The following is a 15,752-nucleotide window of genomic DNA, read 5'->3' as shown; positions in this document are numbered from 1 at the left end:
TGCGGATGCTTGTGAGAGGGGTCAATCATAAGTGGGATGCTTGTCCAAGGAACGACAGTATCCAAGCACCGGTCCACCCACATATCAAACTATCAAAGTAACGAACGCGAATCGTATGAACATGATGAAACTAGCATGGGAGAAATTCCCATGTGTCCTCGGGAGCGTTTTACTTCCTATAAGACTTTTTTCAGGCTTGTCCCTTGCTACAAAAGGGATTGGGCCACTTTGCTGTAATGTTGCTACTCTTGTTACTTGTTACTTTTCACTTGCTACGTTTCACCTCACTACACCATCACTTGTTACTGCTACTTTCAGTGCTTGCAGTTATTACCTTGCTGAAAACCGTTTATCAGAGCCTTCTGCTCCTCGTTGGGTTCGACACTCTTACTTATGGAAAGGACTACGATTGATCCCCTATACTTGTGGGTCAGCAACGATCAACATGCTACGTTCATAGTTTGGGTCTAGTCAATTACATGATTCTCCTAATGATGTGGTCCAGTTATCAAGTGACAACACTTGCATATAGTCAGAAAACCTTGACTATCATTAATCAACTGGCTAGCTAACTGGAGGCTTGCTAGGGACATTGTTTTGTCTATGTATCCACACATGTATCTATGTTTTCATTCAGTACAATTATAGCCTGGATAATAAACGATTATGTTTAAACAGGACATATAATTATAACTATATATCATTGCCTCTAGGGCATATTTCCAACAATACCATTCAAAGATCGATTATCTTTGTTCCTCAACCTATACTTGCAGTTCAAATTTAGACTGTTTAGGAAATGCATTTAGCAGCAACTACATACATCATAGAAAAGATGTTAGCATCAGCAAGCAATCAAAGCATTACATATCATACTAGTAGGATTCCCATGCTATGCTATGGATCACAAAATTATTAGTACTGGGCTACTTGTAACGTTTTTAGATCAACCTTGTTTTTGAAAAGTAAATGTGGATAACAAACAACAAGGAAACATATATTGGATGAGGAGCTACAAAGCAAAGCACAAGCACCAATGACAAGTCAGCCTGGTTGAGGCATTGTCCAGATTTCATTAACGGAGGGAGTAATAAAAACAACCATCAGAAAGAAACAAGTGCCCTAAAATATCATGGGCACCAACCCAAGCACCATGAACGTGAGGACAAGTGAATCAAATTTGTATCTTTTGTTAATGCCCAAGCTACAGAGAAAAGAAGGAAAATTGTAAGAAGACCATGTGTATCTCCCTTATCTGAATCCCATATAACAAATCCTATCTCGAAACCTTGTCAGGCAAGCAACACATGTGTATCGCCCTTATCACTAACCCTTCACATGATGGTTACCTACTAATACGACTACAAAAATATAAGTCATCACAACCATTTTAATAAGCTATTCTAGCAGCAGGATATCTAATACTATGGTATCTGCCCAACTAAATTACAAACTCCATGCCCTAGCTAGTGTGAACCTACCCACTGCCAGTACCCCTCCTACCTGATCATTACAAGATGCAAGAACCAAAGCACACATTCAGCACTTAAGCAGGGATCGGGGTCGTTACCTGGAGGAGGGGGGTCGGGGTTGGGGAAAGGGGCGAATCTGGCCATGGGAGATCGGGTACCTGCTGGGGCCTCTCCTCCACCCTAGCCGACAGGGAGGGGCGGTGGCGCCGATGGGAGAGCTCGAGGCGGATCTTCTGATGAAGGGCACGACGCTGGGGGTGACGACAGTGTTAGGTGGAGATTGGGCGGCGCGGGGAGGAGTCAGGGGCGGCACGGGGAGGAGTCAGGGCGGCGATGGGGGTGACGGTGACGCTGGGTGGACACACGCGGCGGGGGGAAGAATTGGGGAAGAGACAAGGGCGGCAGGGAGATTTGGTAACTTAGCGCGCGCGGCAGTTAACTTGTAGCACTGGTTTTGAACCAGCGCTATAGCTAACTTAGCTATAGCGCTTGTTTACAAACCAGCGCTACTGCTATCATTTTTTTAATTGTAAAATACAAGTAGCAGTAGCGCTGGTTTAGGACCCAGTGCTATAGCTAACTTAGCTATAACGCTGGTTCCCTAAACCAGTGCTATTGCTATCTTTTCCATCATTTCTTTTTATTATTTTCTTTTTCTATATTTTTTTTTTATTTTCCTTTTCTTTTCTGTTTACTTTTTGTTTTTCTTTTGTACTGCTTTCTCCCTTTTGTTTTTGTTTTTTTTCTCCCGACGATGGCGTCTCCCTCTCCCCCAATGCGCGGATATCACCGGAACCATTCATGTGGTGGTAACATATCAGTTGACTGATAACGGTTACTTAAGTGCGTACAAAACATAGATACAAATATATAAATGTAGGTATCTGATCAGCTGCGTTGACAATGTTTCACATTGAGCTTCTTCCCTTTCTTGTTCGTTGGAGAGTAATTGAGCCCCTCCTTGTGACTTTTCCGGAGCCATGGAGTACAATCTGTCTTACGTAATGTAGTCTTGATTCTTCTTTTCACGTATGCTTCATCGTCATCGACATGTTCCCTCATCGGGTTGCCGTATTGGTCATAGTCTTCCTCGTTGGCGACTCCATCCATTCCGACGATGCTCCTTTTGGATTTCCTCACGACAACACGACTAGGATTGGCCGGGTCAGTTGTGAGGAAGCATTGTGTCACGTGCTTAGTGTGTACCCATGGCTCATTTTTGGCAATGATGTTAACGTTCATGGGAGTGCTCTTCGCGTTGGGTATAGACATGGTGGTGAAATACTTGTTTTCTCTTACGATGTCCTTGGCCCATCTGAAACAGAACATCTCGCATCGTTCACTCCAGCATAGTCAAGCTCCCAGATCTCTTCGACCCTTCCGTAGAATCTTTCAGTTGTGCCGTTGGCATCGTTCACGGATTGAATTGTCACCCCAAAGTTCTGGAAATCACTGTCCATGTCTTTGGCCTCCATGTAGAACTTGTACCCATTGATATCATACGGATGATAGGTCGCGAGGTTGGGTGCAGGGCCATGTGCTAAGGCGTGTATGAGCAATCCGTCCGAACTGACCTCTTCCGGGGGATTTTCAAGAACTTGCTCTTTGAATCAACGCAAGAAAGTAGCGTTGTGCTCTACAGTAACTTCGTCGTCCGTCTTGAGCATCCCCTTATCACGGTTCTTTTTTGCGATGCTTTCTTTGTGTCATGCCACATAATCATCTACCACATCTAGGTGTTGTAGCACTTCTAAGTTAGCCATGTCAAAGTCGTTCCGTTGATCCGAGTAGTCCACGTGCAATTCCCTCCAGCCGTTGTTGTGACCATCTCCTTCGAGCTTCCCATCGTGCTTCTTAACGGGCAAACCAACAACAGGGTCTCTGATTCTTATCTAATTCTCGCAAAAGGAGACGCACTCATGCGTCAGATACCCCTGGACGATGCTCCCTGCGGGATGGGACTTGTTACGAACGAATTCTTTGATGACCCCATTCATCCTCTCTAACGGCATCATGCTGTGAAGGAATGTCATCCCGAGGTGGATGATGTCGTTCACGATGTGGACACACAGATGCACCATGAGGTCAAAGAACGTGGGTAGGAAGTACATGTCAAGCTCACATAGTATGACAATGATCTCTTCGTGTAGCCTTCGGAGCTGCTTCACACTTATGGACTTTCGAGAGATAACATCGAAGAAGTTGCCGAGACCAATAAGTGTGTCACGGACATGCTTGTTCATTATCCCTCTAATGGCAACCGGGAGTATCTGCGTCATCATCACGTGAGAGTCATGAGACTTCATCCCGCTGAACCTTTTCTTCTTGGGGTCTAGAAATCTGCTTATCTTCCCACAATAACCGGAACTGACTTTGATTCCCATAAGACACTTGATGAATTGATCGATCTCCTTCGGACTTAAGGTGAAGCAAGAATTGGGAAATAATTCTCCTCCTTCTTGTTGACTTTTCTGCCCCTTTCCCCCTCCTCTGTCTCGGTCTCCGTCTCCTTCATCAACTTTTTATGGTGGATGTCTTTCCTGATCTTCAAATCTTCCCAGTCTTTCCTTGCCTTTGGCCCATCCTTGATCTACTCCGGCATGTTAATTAGTGTGCCAAGAAATCTCTTGAGGACATTCTTCGTGATATGCATTTGATCAAGGCAATGAGGCGTGTCTTGGTTGGGCCAGTACTTCAAGTCCGAGACAACAGACCTCGTTTTCCATACCTTCAGCAGCGGCTCTGGCGCCTTTTTGATCTTTCCCGATGCGGGGCATTGTATCAAGTTTCTCAACAACTCGTCGATTTCGGTGTTGATCCTCTTACGTGGAGGTCCTCGAAGCTCAGCCAACCCATTGAATAGATCTCCATGCTTTCTCCATGGGTCATCCTTCTCGAGCCCTCTACGATGCCCCATGTACATGATTTTCCCAGACCCGCCATCTTTCGTTGACGTAAGCTGCTCAGACGTTGTATCATCCATGCACCTCGTGCATCCACAGTATCCGTGGCACACCTGGCCTGAGGTGTACCCGTAACCGAGATGGTCGTGCACTGTCGTCATCAGCGCGGGTCTCATATGGAAATACTCTCCTTTGCTGGCGTCCCATGTACATGCCGGTGATTTCCATAACTTGTCTAGCTCCTCTTCAGAAGCCCCATATACAGGTTAATACTATTTCCCAATTCTTTCGGCCCTTGAATCAGCATGCACATGTGTATGTACTTTGTTTCCTTAGGATCTACGAAATACCGCTGCAAACGGGGAGTGATCGGAAAGTACCGCTATAGACAGTGAGTGATCGGAAAAAACCGGCGCATGAGCATTGCTTCCTTAGGATCTACGAAATACCGCTGTAGACGGGGAGTGATCGGAAAGTACCATACAACTTTGTAAGGAGCTTTCTTTCCTGCCTTCTTTTATAGAGAAGCATTGCACACTTGACAGTTGATTTTTTCCGCGTGCTCCCCCTGATAAATGATGCAATCATTGATGCAAGCGTGGTACCTAATGTGCGGAAAATCAAAAGGGCAAACGATTTTCTAGGCCTCCTCGACACTACTAGGACATAGGTTCCCCACGGGAAGAACTTTATTATGTATATACTTGAAATACTCATAGAGGCTTTTGTGTGTCCATTTGTTTTTGGCCTTCGTCTTTAGAAGTTCGAGCATGAAACTCAAGCGGGTCACCTCGGGATCGCAACCTTCAAGTTGAGCCAGCTTGGCCTCCTCTCTAGAAGCAACTCTCTCGCAAGTCGTACTCTTGCGAAGGAGGTCTTAAACATGAGGTCTTGCATGACTGCACTTAGTAGCGTCGAAGACTGTGGCGTGACCACCGCCTCTTCTCCGCATGTACGGACTCTTCTTCGCCGTGTCCGGAATCTTCTCCGCCACCGTCATTTCCGAACTCTTGCCCGCCGCCATGTCCGGCACCATCGTCTTCGTGTCGATCGGTCATCTCTTCGTCTAGCCCATGTCGTTATTCCCTGCCATTTGGACGTCCTCCTCCTCATCATATTCTTCACTTATCCACCGAGCATAGCCATCCATGAAACCATTCATCAGCAGGTGCGCCTTCAAAGTGCCACGATCAAAAGGGTCCAAAAGGACTCCTTCCTTGCATCTTGCACATGGACATGTAATCCTAGTTCGATTATTTGCATGCATTTCCATCACTTCGAATTGCATGTACGGCTCCACCTTCCATCTACTCACCTTCATGACCGAATGCAGGGTATAACAAGAAAAAGGGTTATAAAATAAATAATGCATGCATGTTTCAAAGTCATATAAAATTTTGGCATGACCTTGCGTGAAAATAGGACATATTGAGTTTGCTCAAAATTCACCGAAACGGAAATAAATCGACATTTCGGCAAAACATAAGCAACTCGATCGGAGGGCATGTCACACTCGCACAAATCTCTCCATATATATATCCCAAACACACATATTCTCATTCACACACATATTCCCATTCTTTAAGTGAACAACTTTTTACTCACCTATATATCTCCCGAGAGAGACCGATCGAGAGAGATGATGAGAGAGAACGATCGAAAGAGCACGCGTGGATGGCTAAATACCTAGCTAGATCTAGTTGTTGGGGAGGAGAGGTGAATCTAGCTATCTAAGTTATGGAGAGGGAGTTATGGTGGAGGGGGGAATTAATATAATGGGGAGAGGAAGAGAGGTAGGATAGAGATAGATGTGAGAGACGCCATTTATGAAGGAGAGTTTTTGTGGAGGGGGCATTAATGTGGAGAGAACAGAGGTAGGAGGAAGAGAGAAGAAGAACAACAATGGTGTGGAGAGGGGAAAGGAGGGGGAGAGAGGTCAAATTGTGGGAGAGGAGGGGGACGGGGGTAAAAAGGTTGCACCAGCCGCAACTAGCAGTAGCGCTGCATACCAAAGAGCGCTGCTACTATGATATTAGTAGTAGCACTGCATACCAGAGAGTGTAGCTACTACTAGCAGCAGTAGTGCTGCAAAACAAAGCGCTACCGCTAAAGACTTAGCAGTAGCGCTGGGTTTTGGGCAACGCTGCTACTACAGCTACCGTCGGTGGCATCGTCTCGTCCCACATAGTAGTAGCGCGTTTTTAATAAGCAGCGCTACTACTAAGGTGTTAGTAGTAGCGCTTGACTGGATCAGCGCTACTGCTAGTTAGCAGCAGCGTTTTCGTTTTTCCAGCGCTACTACTGAGGTCGTGCCTATAAGGTTTTTCCTAGTAGTGCAGGCTTGGGTGTGCTTACATAGCCGAGGTTCACCATTTTTTTTCCTCTCAATCGTGGTAGTAATTGCATGGGAAACGGGCAATGTGGCATCTGACGTGGCATCGAATGCATACACATCGCACATGAGCCATTAAAACGCGTAGAGAGATGAGCTTCTTCGTGCCTGCTGCGACGATCGGCATTCGGTAGAATAGCCATAATACGATGGTCGGGGGGCATAGCGCATGCATGCAATGTCAGCGATGCAAGGGCGGACGGCGCAGGGCTGCGCGTGCATGCATGCATGCTTTTCAGGCTCGGTTGGATCAATGCAATGTCCAATGGTCCAACGGGTGGACCACTTTTAATTAAGCCCAACAACGCAAAAAGGGGCATCTTCGACCATGCCCCTAGTGCCTAATCCCTGAAAAAGGGGCATCTTTGAATCGACCAATCATAGTGCAGCATGCGGATCGCTAACCTAGCCCTAGTGCCTGATCTAGACCGTCCATTCACAGTGATCAAACGGTCCGGAGGGATGCGGGGTTTTGAGAGGTTTTGATGTGGTTTTGAGGGGTTTTCAGAGGTTTTCAAGGGTTAGGGTTGAGCATAACTAATTCAAAAATACATAAAAATATAAAAAACTTCTGCCAATCATCATTCTATGTGGCTAAGTTCCTAGAAAAACTAGGAAACTTGGACTACAGAGTTTTTCATGAAAAAACCTTCAGAAAAGATGGTTATCAAGAGCGAGGTTGTAGGGTTTTCAAGAGAAGTGAGCTAGGGTTTAGTGTTAAGCATGTCATACTTTATAGAAACAATCCCATATGAGGATGGGCTCTTATATACACACACTAGATGTAAAGTTTCCTTTTTTGGCTCATTCAGAGAATGTGAAAAAAACTTGCTTACAAATGGGACTGTTTACCATAGCTTTGGAGGTGTTTCGAGCTCATTTGGAGCAAACTTTTGATGTTGAGAGTTTCACATAATAAAATTGCTCCGATTAATCACCTAACATGGGTGATATTCTAGAAATTATTGTAACACCATTACCACATACCAAATAACTTCAAATTTAAATTTCGGCTCAAATTTGAATTTTGCCTTAAATTTGATATTTTTTTCTCAAACTTGAATAGTATTACACAAATACATATCGTATCAAAGTAAACGTACCGTTACACAAATTCAAGCAACGTTTTATTTCTATCGATAGACAAGTTTGAACAAATTTTCACTTCAGCTTCTCCTTAGCACTCGATTTCTTCTTCTTCTTTTTACCAATGCTTGTTTTTGATTCTACAACACCCATTTCACTCAAAGTCTTTCTTTTCTTCACTAGACTCCTTGGAACAGCTGCTTCATTTCGCATCACAACTGTTGCAGTATCATCGGGCCTAATATCATCAGTTAGCAACACAACTTCCAATATACGCTCAGTTGGCACCACAGCAGGTGGAATATCATCAGTTGGCAACACAACTTCCAATATAGGCTCAGTTGGCACCACATCAGTTGGAGTATCATCAGTTGGCAACACAACTTCCAATATAGGCGCAACTTGCACAACATCAGCTGGAATATCTTCAAAGCTACCCATATCCTCACCAAAACTTCTCTTTCTCTGATGAGCAATCTTCAACAACAAGGGGCTCACCTGCATGCTCCCTCCTAAAAAATAAAGCATGTCAATTGGATAGTAATTAAAAAATGCTGCCAAATAGTAAACATTGCAAACATTCGCCCACATATGTACTTTGGCCTTTCACGAGTGTAACAACATTTGGGAGATCCAACTCGGTGCCCAAGTTTCTCGCATAGCTTGAATCTGTTTTTGTTACCTTTTGGGACCTTTTTGGCTTTGCATCCTTCTTTCCCTTGCCCTTTTTACTACTCCCATCTTTTCCAAACGATGCCTTGAATCTACTCTCTTAGGCCTGCGATCCTTTCTTTTTGTTAGGGGAGGACACATGGAAAATTAAATTTCCACTTTAAGACACCGAGACTGATCTATAGGTCCTGAAATTGGAGTTCCATATGCAGCCTTCACTACTAGAAAAAAGGGCTATAGCTAATATGGACATTAATGGTGCACCATGTATGTGGTGCGCCACTGCTATATAGCAGTGGCGCACTAGATATAAGTGTGCCATTATTGTCCATATTACTAATGGCGCACCTGGTGTGTGGTGCGCCATTACTTGTTTTGTCCTGGCCCCACACCCTTCCCAGACTTAGCAGCAGCAAACCAGGGGAAAGTGCGCCATTACTAGCTTTAACTAGTAATGGCGCACCACATCCACGGTGCGCCACTACTAACTATTTTTTTCACTTTAAAAAAAAACTAGTAATGGCGCATTATTTGGAGGTGCGCCATTGTTAACCTGAGAGAAGCAGATATTTTTGACAACCACTTCACACTCACTTTTCCCCCACTTCATTCTCCCCATCTCTACCAACCTTGTTTGTCTCGGTGGCCTCCTCCTCCTCACCTCATTTGCACCATAGATTCACCCAAATTAAGTGGTTAAATTTCCTTTTTTTGATAGGTAAGTAAGGGGAAAGCTTTCCTTATGTTCTAGATCTACTTTTTTCTCCCTCCAACGTGTACACACTTCTTATGGCCTAGATCTATGTATGTTTGTGGTGTTGCATATGTTTGTGTTTGCAGGTACCGGTATTTCAAATGCGATAGTTGCCAATATTTTTCCGGAATGTTGATTCATTTCCGTTTTGGCGAGAATTTGGCACTATGCATTCTTTTTGGTCCTATTTTTTGGCAAAGTCATGCAAATTTTTTTTGGTTCTAAAATATCATTTTGCTCTACCCCGCACGCGACCATGGTCCGCACGATGACCGAAGGCATCGTGAATAGGTTTTTGAGCTCCACGAAGGGCGAGATGCTTCGAAAGAACGAGACGAAGATAAGATGTCTGTGTCGAAGATGCAAGCTGAAGAGCCTTGTTGACCCGGATTCCAGACATGTGCGGGACCACCTGCTAGTGCGTGGTTTCATGGATGGCTATCGGTGGCAAGGTGATGAAGATGATTATGAAGTCGTCCATGGGGGCCGGGCAAGAAATAAGGAAGGGCAGCAAGACAATAGCGGCGCGGGCGGGCAAGAAGACGAAGAATCTCCAGGACATGATCACGAAGTAGATGCAGGACATAGTCATCATGTAGAAGATGCCGGACATGATGATGAGGAAGATCAAGACGAAGGGGATGATCATGAAGATGAAGATGCCAGAGCGAACGATGATGGACCATCGATGGGCTGGGTGCAGGACCCTCATATTCAAGAGCTGCTTCTCAAGCAGACGGGTAACGCAAGGGCTGCCGCCCGAGACAAAGCCAAGCTGGATCAACTGGAGATAGACACGGTTACTCCATTGTATGAAGGATGCAAGCCCGAGGATACCCACCTGAAAGTAACGCTCATGGCTCTGCAGATGAAGGTAAAACACAAAATGACCGACACATGCTTCGACGAGAACATGTCATTCTGGCACGAACGTCTTCCAATGGGGAACAAGTGCCCGACCAGTTTCGAGGAGGCGAAGAAAACCGTGTGTCCTCTGGATTTACCGCATGTGAAATACCATGTGTGCATGAACGATTGCATCATTTATCAGGACGAGCACGCGGAGTCTACCATATGTTCGGTGTGCAGCATCACTCGGTACAAGAAGAGGAAGAAAGCTCTTCGAAAAGTGGTTTGGTACTTTCCGATCACTCCTCGTGTGCAGCGGTATTTCACGGACCCTAAGCAAGCAGAGCTCCTGCGTTGGCACGCGGATAGGGAGGAGAAGAAGCGAGAAGATGACGGAAATGATCCAGAGATAAATAAAAAAAAGATGATGAGTCACCCTAAGGATGCGAGCCAGTGGCAAGCGTTGAACTTCGAACACCCAAAATTTGGGGACGATCCAAGGAACATCATGCTGGGCGCGAGCACCGATGGAGTCAATCCGGTTGGCAGCCAGAGAAGCACACATAGCACCTGGCCTGTGTTTGTGTGGATGTACAACCTTCCCCCTGGATGTGCACGAAGAGGAAGTACATTCACATGAGTATGCTAATTGAAGGGCCGAAACACCCAGGGAACGACATTAATCTGTATCTGGTGCTGCTGAAAGAGGAGCTATACATGTTGTGGAAAACTCCAGCCAATACGTGGGACGCCGCAGCAAAACAATATTTCCCTATGAGAGCCGCACTGCTCACGATGGTGCAAGGCTATCTCGGTTACGGATATGTCGCGGGGCAGGTGGTCCACGGATTTTGTGCATGCGTCAGGTGCATGGATGAGACAACGTATCGCGAGCTAGATAGATATCCCGGGTCTTCGAAAACCTTGTTCATGAGACATCGAAGCTGGCTTCATGATGATGACGCATGGAGAAAACGCAAGGATCTGTTCCATGGTGAAACCGAACCCCGTAGACCCCCACGTACGAGGAGCGGCGAGGAAATAGACGAGTTGTTGAAAAATTGGAAAGAGAGCCCACCGCCGGGAAAGAAGCGAAAGGCGCCAGAGCCACTGCTAAAGGTATGGAAAACGAGGTCTGTTTTCTAGGACTTGCCGTACTGGAAGATCCTCCGTGTGCCTCACAGCCTTGATGTCATGCTCAACATGCCAGAGAGGACCAAAGATGGGCCGAAAGCAAGGGAAGACTTGCAATCAATGGGCATGAGGGAGGAGCTTCAGGCAAAACGCCCTAATAATGACGATGATGATGATGATGATGAGATGAAGGACAAGGAAAGTCGTCGCAAAGGAAAAAAGACCAAGAAGATCGAATGTGTCTACCCTCCTGCGTGCTTCACTCTAAGTCAGAAGGAAATCGAGCAGTTTTTCACCTGCCTCGTAGGAGTAAAACTTCCTTACGGTTACGCGGGGAAGATAAGAAGATACCTAGACTCAGCAAAGCAGAAGTTCAGCGTGATGAAGTCTCACGACTGTCACATGCTGCTTACGCAGATACTTCCAATTGAGATCTGTGGGATCATGGACGCGCACGTCCGTGAAACGCTATTTGGCCTATGCAACTTTTTTGACGTCATCTCTCGGAAGTCGGTTGGCTATACTATTTGACTCAGTGAGGCAACTCAGAAGGCTACAAGAAGAGATCGTGGTGATACTATGCGAGCTTGAGATGTACTTCCTGCCCGCATTCTTCGACGTTATGGTGCATCTGCTTGTCCATATCATGGAGGATATCATCAAACTTGGGCCGACGTTCCTGCACAGCATGATGCCGTTCGAAAGGATGAATGGTGTCATCAAAGGATACATTCGCAACAGGGCACGTCCAGATGGAAGCATAGCCCAGGGTTTTCTGACCGAAGAGGGCATCTCCTTCTGCACGAATTATCTAGGCATCGAGAACCCCGTTGGTCTGCCCATCAACACGCACCTCGGCATGCTCGCTGGATGGGGTCACCGCGTGGGTCGCAGTGAAATGCATGTCGACTTCACGGATCGACTTACCGACTTTGAAAGAGCAAACCTAGTCGCGCTACAACACATAGATGTGGTCGATCCTTGGGTGGTAGAGCACAAAACCTTTATTGAGAAGACATACAATGACCGAGGCCAACAGAGGACGGACGGAGATATAATCAAAGAGCACAACGCATGTTTCACGCGTTGGTTCAAGAACAAGCTTCTGTCATACCCTTTACATGAGGATTCTTCCACGGAAGAAAAACTCATATTCGCCTTGTCACAGGGCGCCGAGCACAACCTGATGACCTATGAGGCGTACGATATCAACGGCTACACATTCTACACCGAGGAAAAGGACATGAAGAGCGATTATCAGAACTCCGGGGTAACGATGGAATCCTACACCGGTAACTGATGACCCGCAAGTGTAGGGGATCTATCATAGTCCATTTGATAAGTAAGAGTATCGAACCCAACGAGGAGCAGAAGGATCTGACAAATGGTTTTCAGCAAGGTATTCTCTGCAAGCACGGAAATTATCGGTAACAGATACTTGTGTGATAAGATGATTCGTAGCATGTAACAATAGTAACAAAGGTGCAGAAAAGTGGACCAATCCCTTTTGTACCGACAAACCTGGACAAATTCTTATAGGAGTTGAAGCGCTCCCGAGGACACATGGGAATTTCTGTCAAGCAAGTTATCATCATGTTCATATGATTCACGCTTGCTACTTTGATAGTTTGATATGTGGGTGGACCGATGCTTGGGTGCTGCCCTTACTTAGACATACATCCCACTTATGATTAACCCCTCTCGCAACCATCTGCAACTATGAAAGAAGAATTAAGACGAAGTCTAACCATAGCATTAAACTAGTGGATCCAAATCAGCCCCTTACAAAGCAACGCATAAACTAGGGTTTAAGCTTCTATCACTCTAGCAACCCATCATCTACTTACTACTTCCCAATGCCTTCCTCTAGGCCCAAATAATGGTGAAATGTCGTGTAGTCAACGTTCACATAACACCACTACAGGAGAGACAACATACAACACATCAAAATATCGAACGAATAACAAATTCACATGACTACTTGTAGCAAGACTTATCCCATGTCCTTAGGAACAAAAGTGACTACTCACAAAGCATAATTATATTCATGACCAGAGAGGTGTTGAATAGCATCAAGGATCTGAACATATAATATTCCACCGAGTAATCCAACTAGCATCCACTACAAAGAGTAATTAACACTACTAGCAACCCTACAAGTACCAATCGGAGTCACGAGACAGAGATTGGTTACAAGAGATGAACTAGTTTTTGGAGATGAGATGGTGCTGATGAAGATGTTGATGGTGATGAGTCCCCTCCGATGAGAGGAGTGGCGGTGATGACGATGGCGACGATTTCCCCCTTCGGGAGGGATGTTTCCCCGGCAGGACGACCCTGCCGGAGCTCTAGATTGGTTCTGCACAAGTTCCGCCTCGTGGCGGCGGCGATTCCTCCTGAAAGACTCCTCTTGATTTTTTCTGGAACGAAGACCTCCTTATAGAAAAAGATGAGAGCCAGAGGGCCAACAGGGAGCCCACAAGCCCCCTAGGCGTGGCTAGGGGGTAGGCAGCGCCTAGCAGGCTTGTGGCCTCCTGGTGGCTCCCCTCTGGTACTTCTTTCGCCCAGTATTTTTTATAAATTCCAAAATAATTTCTCGTTGATTTTCATGGCTTTTGGAGTTGCGCAGAATAGGTATGTCAAACTTGCTCCTTTTTCAGGATAGAATTCCATCTCCCGGCATTCTCCCTCTTCATGTAAACGTTATAAAATAAGAGAGAAAAGTCATAAGTATTGTACCGTGAGGTGTGATAACAGCCCATAAAGAGATAAATATCAACGTAAAAGCATGATGCAAAATGGACGTATCAACTCCCCCAAGCTTAGACTTCGCTTGTCCTCAAGCGGAAACTGAGATCAATAAATATGCCCACATATTTAGAGAGAGAGGTGTCGACAAAACAAAATACGGACATGTAGGCATCATGATCATAATCAGAACAACAATATCATCATATAATCTTTAATGCTACAGTGACAATTCCCTCACAAAGTAAAGTATGGATCAAGAACCTTATTGAGAATTAACAACCAATAGCCTTTAGTCATTGAAGCAATTGCAATTTACAATAACATCAGAAAGAGTCAAATAAGAGCCCGTAAAGCAAATCCACATACTCAATCATCCTTTCGTCTCCTACAATTGCTAAAACTCACGTGGTATTCATGAGATCAAAGTTTCAGTTGGACACACAGAAAGATAGGGGCTTATAGTTTCGCCTCCCAACTATTTACCTCAAGGGTAATTTCAACAATAATAATTCATGAATACTTACTTCGAAGTTGACATATGAATATAGATCTTTCCCTAGCATATGACGTTAGCCAAGATAAAAGGCGAAATAAGAAATTGGTGTTGATCACCATGACTCTTTTAAGGACAAAAAGTAAAGGTACAAGATAGGCCCTTCGCAGAGGGGAGCAAAGGTTGTCATGCGCTTTTGAGGTTTGGATGTGTGACCTCTTAGTGTGAAGGAACGTCACTTTATATTGCCTCCTGTGATAAAGAACTTTATTATGCAGTCTGTCGGTTTTGTGTCATCCTCATCACAGGTTCGTACAAAGCTTATTTTCCACACACTAATAGATCATACATATTTAGGGAGAAATTTTTATTTCTTGCACCGATGACAACTTACTTGAGGGATCTTATTCAATCCATAGGTAGGTATGGTGGACTCTCATGGCAAAACTGGGTTGAAGGTTCATGGATGCACAAGTAGTATCTCTTCTTAGTGCGGAAGTTTTGGATGATATGAGGTGGAACCAAGCGTCACAGGCTAAGGGATCTCTAGTCATATAACATTGTTCGGAACCAAGCAAACAAAATTCATTATGTTGTCTTCCTTGTCCAACATCTACTTCTAAGCATGTAATAGTTTAGTGAGTGTTCACAATCATAGATGGTGCCCAAGATGATATATTTGTATGTGAACCTCTCTTTCTTTATTACTTCCTGTTAATTGCAGCAATGACCAAGGTCTACTTTTGTCCACCCACAACAAGTTTCTATCAACATTCTTTTTATATGTGAATCCATCACATCCCATAAGATCATTACATGATCTTTCATGCTTTTGTTCTCTTATTATTTTTTCTTTAGATCATGGCATGAGGCAGGGCCCTTAACTAAAACACTCTTTATTATATGACTCACGAGATTGAATACATCGGGGGTGACACAAAGCAAAACTCAAGCCTAAAACACTAAGAACTTTATTCTACTAGAGAGAGATAAAACCAAAAAGGATCGAACTAAGAAAAGTTAAAGGCAAAAGATGTGATGGTGATACAATACCGGGGAAACTCCCCCAAGCTTGGCACAAGCCAAGGGGATTGCCCATACCCGTGCTTAGTTGTCTTCCTTCGAAGGTGATGGTGGTGAAGTTGTTGCAACGTTGGTTTGATCCTCCGTATTCCAAGGCATAGGGGATCCATCATGAAAGATGATCGAGTCTCCGAAATCCTCAAATCTGCAGCCAACCGTATTG

This window comes from Hordeum vulgare, chromosome 2H, assembly GCF_904849725.1.
Source record: "Hordeum vulgare subsp. vulgare chromosome 2H, MorexV3_pseudomolecules_assembly, whole genome shotgun sequence".
Lineage (NCBI taxonomy): Eukaryota > Viridiplantae > Streptophyta > Magnoliopsida > Poales > Poaceae > Hordeum > Hordeum vulgare.
The sequence above is the reverse complement of the archived record's forward strand: the minus strand, read 5'-3'. Positions refer to the sequence as shown.